Source organism: Hordeum vulgare, chromosome 5H (genome assembly GCF_904849725.1).
Source record: "Hordeum vulgare subsp. vulgare chromosome 5H, MorexV3_pseudomolecules_assembly, whole genome shotgun sequence".
NCBI classification, from domain to species: domain Eukaryota; kingdom Viridiplantae; phylum Streptophyta; class Magnoliopsida; order Poales; family Poaceae; genus Hordeum; species Hordeum vulgare.
In genome coordinates this window covers 337,791,999-337,798,043 of record NC_058522.1, presented here as the reverse complement: position 1 = coordinate 337,798,043, position 6,045 = coordinate 337,791,999, and the positions used below count along the sequence as shown (strand labels likewise).

The 6,045-nt window shown below is 42.5% G+C and overlaps 1 long non-coding RNA gene across 3 annotated transcripts; it reads left to right on the top strand.

Moving 5' to 3' along the window:
* The first annotated feature begins 707 nt into the window (after nt 1–707).
* Nucleotides 708–5,165, top strand: LOC123399258. 3 transcript variants are annotated; one of them, XR_006610346.1, is made up of 3 exons: nt 748–1,325; nt 1,736–1,869; nt 3,904–5,165. It is a non-coding gene; the product is annotated as an uncharacterized LOC123399258 (long non-coding RNA). The 3 variants fall into 3 exon arrangements; XR_006610347.1 differs by having other exon boundaries at nt 775–1,869; nt 3,904–4,719; nt 4,858–5,165; XR_006610345.1 differs by having other exon boundaries at nt 708–1,869.
* Nucleotides 5,166–6,045: the final 880 nt, after the last annotated feature.

Sequence of the window (6,045 nt, the reverse complement as noted above, 5' to 3'; positions counted from 1 at the left end):
TTGCCGCGGCTTCGATTCACCTCCCGCCTCCCCGGCCACACCTCCGAACTTGCGGTGAACACCTCTTCCTATTCCCCATTTTCCCCTTCGATCCATTGCCCGTGGTCATGCCTTGGCCATGCACTGCGTGCCCCCACCCTCCTCATCATGCGCGTGCCTCCGTGCTCGACCACCTGACTGTGGCCAGGGTCGCGCCCCTCGTAGCCATGCGCCCGCGCTCTCCCCCGCTCGTCCGCTCGTGTACGAGCTGCACTGCTACTTGCGCTACTTGTTACACTGCTTCTTTGCTCTGCTACCGCTGCTAGAGCTCTTGTCGCTGCTGGCCATGGCCATGGCCATGGTCGAGTGTGTGTGTGTGTGCATCATGTGTGTGTGGCCCGTGTGCCATTGCCAGGTGGGTCAGCCCTGTTCTAATTAGTTAGTACTAATTAGGTTAGTTAGGTTAGTTGATTAGTTGTTTAGCCTAACGAGCATATGACATGTAGGTCCATTAACTAGTTATCTCTACTATTAAAAAAGAATCTATGGTCGTCATGATGGTTCAACCTCATTCTTTGCGCGTACGACAATCATCGACCAAAAACTCTCAGCGTCGCACACTAGGGCCACGATCACACCAGTCCAAAAAGAATGCCAACTCAGCCCACGTATGTGAAAAACTAATCCTTTTCTTCCCACGATCCATCCCACACAGTTTCGTCCACGCGTTGCTTGGCCACGATCCCAGGAGCCCACAGCCTCGAAGAGGCGCTATTCCTACGCGACCTCGAGCAGCCACCGCCGCCATCACCGTCACAATCCCGCGCAACCGCACCCAGCAAAATGTTGTGGGAGCTCGTCAAGAGCATGCCGGGTCTCTGGGTCTCCGCAACCAGTAGCAGTTGCCTACAACCATGCCCCGGGCCCCGGCCCTCCTTTAGTTCGTGGTCGGTGATGGGGTTAGCGGATCTCACCTACCAGGCCTCCGCTGGAGTAAGGTGAGGACCACCATGGCATGGCTCCGCTACCATCTTCGGTCGATATGCCGATGGTGTCTCGCTCTCACCTCCTTCCTGCTCTCGAGTACCGACGCACTCGTCATGCAAGCCATCTGCGAGACGTCGTCGCCGCCGCCACTCCTTCATCATTCTTTCCTCTCGATTTGATCTCTCTCTCACCCTGTCGGATGCCGCTACATGTCTCTCGTCTCTCCTGATCTGATGATTGTGATGGGAGGAGGAGGAGCGAGGTGGCGAAAGGAGACGAGGTAAAGAGGAGATAAGTAAGTAGCAGTGTCAACAACAAGCGGCAGTGACCGATTTGGCAGGGAGCAGAGTCAATGATAGGTAGGTGGCGGATGATTCGGCTGGAGGCAGAACAGCCACAGCTGGCCTCTTCCCTGCTTTTTTTTAGTGTTCCCCTTTTTTTATGGGCTGGCAACAATTTTGACGGGCAGAGGAATTGCTTATCTCAAAGGTAGTGTTGAATACCTTGTTCTTTTAGGGAGTCTTGAATATCTCGTTCAATACATATGGGATTTATTATCTTTGCAAGTGTGTGAGGTTATGGACATGGGGACTAGATTGCTTACTGAAATTTCCACTCAAGGTATATATGCTTGATCCGTGTGCTAATGTTGATCAATAATGATACAAATTTTCATGACATATTGTTTTTGTTAAACATACATAGGAGTGTTTATATCAACCTATTGTTAGTTCTGCAACCTATTACTTATATAGGTTAAACATTTCAGATTAGGTGGTATCCCGTTGAATTTCAACGGTCCAAGGATTTTGTAGAAGTTCATGATTTTAAAGAGAGAGGGCTGTCACAAGAATGAAGGTGAAGTGAAAGGAGGACTGCAGAGTCTCTCTCTCCCCGTCACAAGTATACCTCTACTATCTTTTTTTTATCTAACCATGAAATTTTCTTCCTATCACTATTTTTGTCACAAGGCAAGTTTGTTTCCGTTATGTTGTTAGAAAAGCAACTTATCTTTATTAAAGGCCCAAGGGACATATATGTATTACACAAGACTTGAGGTGCAAGAGAAAAGTAAACATAGACTAATAGGACTCCTAGATCAATCCCCCTCCCTCAAATGCAAAGTGTATGCAATAGCATTGCATTTGAAGAAGTGTAATACTAAAAAAATGATAATCCAAATCCGCGTCTTGGGAGTGTCGTCGTAGCATGAAGATTCTTCAAAACCTGTCGAGTCAAGCTAAAGGGGATAACTAAGAGATAATACATCAGAGATAGACACCCCATCACTTGAAGATACAAGATAAGTACAAAGATAAGATGTGTTGTCAAAAGAAGAAGACATATCAAGAGAATAAAGCATTGCGCGGAAAATCATAGTCCACGACAACCGACGGCGAAAGAAGCTTGGCGGTTAAGGCACGATGAACGTAGATCAACAATGCAAAATAAGTCCAAAAAATCCAATAGAAAACAATCAGGACAAATAGGCCACAAAAGTTGTATAGAAAGGATTATGACCAGAAAAAGGCTGACGGACAATGATATGGCGGACTCGCATGACATGGAAAACACAAATATCAACGAATTTGATGGACGCAGCGGAAAAAATAAAAAACTAGAAAACAACTAGCGAGAAGAGCATGCAACATCAGACAAAGGTGCATGAGCACGCAACACCGGACAAAGGAGGAAACAACCACATTGGATTTTTTTAAGCTAAGTTGCGAAGTAGCAGCAGGGCGCAACTAGCACCACGTACCAATATAGCAAAGAGGACAACACCACATGGAAGAAGCAGCAGCGGACAAGCATGCAGGAAGAAGGCAACCATTGTCCATGATCTAGAACAGTGCCTCCATTTAGGCTTTGATCTGGAGAGCCGAGTCCGAGTCGGTGCTCGCTGTCGGGTTTGGTGGGCAGCGATGAGGTGGAGGCTAGCGACGAATCCGGCAGGCGGTGACGGAGTTGCGCGTCAGGAGAAGCGGCCGACAGTGATCAACCAAATCGATGCAGCACATGGACCTGTGTGTCCATTAGTAGCCGGATAGAGGCAGCACGTCAAGGAGCAGCAGCCATTTGATGCACGTGAGCTGGTGGTGAGAGCCGGATGAGGCGGACGGAGAGGCAACCGCCCGACCCGTTCCGGAGAAGTGGAGGCCGGCGTTGACCATCTACAAGATCTATCAAAAGAAGAAGATCGAAAAAATAGATCGTGTGGCGAGTTGCGACGTTGGAGGAAACCTAAAACTAGGCTCTAATGTCATGTTAGGAAAGCAACTTATCTTTGTTGAAGGCCCAAGGGCATATATATATTACACAAGACTTGAGGTGCAAGGAAAGTAAATATAGACTAATAGGACTGCTATATTCAATACTAATGCTTCCTAACATATGTAATGTTCACAAGGGGATGCACATTTATTGTCTTCCACTTTATATGTGAGGTTACCTAGTCTTACACGAAAATTTCAGAATTTCCCCATATGTTTTTTACAAGTTGAACACATGTTCTTATTGCTAAAGTAGTTCAAACGTCATTGACAGTGGATGGCATTCTCTTAAATAATTGGTGATGTGGTATTTGTCTCACACTAATCAAACAACATATAAAGAATTATAATCACAAATAATTTATTGTATGACAGTAAAGCTGAAACTCGAAAATAAGTTCTATCAGTCGAGACTAAGATTCCCAACAAATACATTGTCAACCTACTATCTTCTGGAGAAAGACGTCGGCATCTAAAGGTGTGGCAAAAAAGTTTGACACATAGGTCAAGAGTAAGGAACATATGATGGCGACAAATTGTATTCTCATGGTCATGCTATATATTGTGTTAAGTTCTGATTCCAAAGTTATTATGGGATTCTTAGAATATGGACCATCAAAACGTGAACTCTCTTCTCCATCTATTGAATTGTTCTTGCTTGCAGGTTATCATGTGAAGAACGACAAGACATGAGTTCAGCCATTTGTTACAGCTAGAAGTTAAAAAATGATCTCTGCTGAGTTTCCAAGATTGTTGTAAATAATAACTGGTTAAAAAAGATTTATTTCAAGTTTTCAAGATTTTTCTATGACCTTAACAATTTAGAATAGTTCTCACCTTGTTACTAGGATTTAGGAGCACAAACAGATTTTATACACTCCGTCTACACGAAGTTGTCAATATGTTTGATTTCTCATTTTTAGTGTCACGCAATAAGTGGAGTCTTTGTAGATTTTATTTTGTGTGTCTTTGTTTTCTCACTCATGTAAGTTTTTCATCCTTGTTCTGGTAGATACATTTGTATCCCTTGTAGAGTTATGAAACAACAAGTGCAACTCCCAAATCTTGAGCAAATCATGGGCACTAAATTTTACAAAAGGAACTTCTCAATCTCCTAGGACTCGTGTAGTCGATATTACAATGGAATGTTGCATGTTGGTTGTTCTATCTGGAGTTATCATGGTGTGAAGAGACTGTTTAGGGTACTAGCACATAATGTTGGTAACGTTTTTTTCTGTTTTTGTGTAGAAAGAGAAACATGAATTTTTTAGCCCAACCAAAGAAACTAGAGTACATAGTATCTTCAAGAAAGCAGTTTGTCGAGTCAATAATTTATTTTTATTAATGATAAAATCATCCAAGGAGGTATGCTAGCATACTTGAATACTGTGAAACAAGTAGGAGTATCTAATCACAAGAAATGTATATTTTTATGTGCAGATTTCATGGAACATGCCTAGACGATTTTTTAATTAAAAAGGTATACCGCTCCACACATGTTTAGCATAGGTAGTTGTAAGTTCCCGAGATTCTGCAAAGTTATCTTATTGCAATCAACATTGAACATATGGATAATTGGTCTAATAGGCATTGCAATCGTTTGCCTTTGATTTTTCAGTTTCCTCTGCTTGGCAAAACCTGGGAAGTTCCGACAAGTGCCTCGGTGTGCTTTGAGTTCTTACAGGGGAAAGCAAAGTGCAGTGTCGTTGTTGATTTTTGTGTTATGCTTTGGTTGCCAAATTGCCCAACAATAAAAATAGAATAAATTGTGTACACCCTCCGTACTAAATGCTTTTATATTTATTTACAGAGTGAGTAGTAGTCAAGAATACCGTCAAGGAATGTATATAGTTTAATAAGAGATAATAAGTTCTGTTTTTTTACTTGGATACGGCATTGAAGTATAGCTTTACATTGCCAGAGGCATTCTCAGAGAGTCATATCTTCCTATCAGTTCTCCATATTGAGTTGTAAGTAAATAAAAAGTGTGATGATCATCCTTGTTAGAGCATTGTCCCAATGAGGAAAGGATGATGGAGACTAGGATTCCCCCACAAGTCGGGACGAGACTCCGGACGAAAAATAAATAAAATTGGGGATGCCAAATGAGCCCACTGTAAAAAAAATATGGGGGAGGCAAAAAAAAGTGAAAATCCCACCATATATAAAAAAATAGAGAAAAAGAGAGAAGGGACAATGCTACTATCCTTTAACACACTTGTTCCTCAAAGTGGCACCATGATCTTCATAGCGAGAGTCTCTGATGCTATCACCTCCATATGCTAGTGGGAATTATCTTATCATAATAAACTTGGCTTGTATATTTCAATGACGGGCTTCCTCAAACACCGTAGGTCTTCATGAGCAAGCAAGTTGGATGCACACCCCATTTAGCTTCAGTTGAGCGTTCATACACTTGTAGCTTTAGTGCATCATTTGCATGGCAATTCCTACCCCTCGCATTGACATCTACCGATAGGCATTTCCATAGCTCGTTGGTACGCCTAGTTGATGTGAAATTATCTTCTCCACTATTTACCCCTTTGATATCTATCACCATATTCTATTCCACCTATATGCTATGTCCAATGGTTCACGCTCATGTATTGCGTGAAGAATAAAAACTTGATGCATATTGAAAAAGTACGATCCAATTGCGTAACTAGAACATCGTGGTGCTTAACATTTGTATTTATGTGGTGAAGACGGAGTCATGCCTTGCTAATACAATAAAGATGAATAGGGGTAAACATTCTTTTAGGATCGTATACTTTGAAAGTCAATAATTGTGTTGCTTATACTTAAT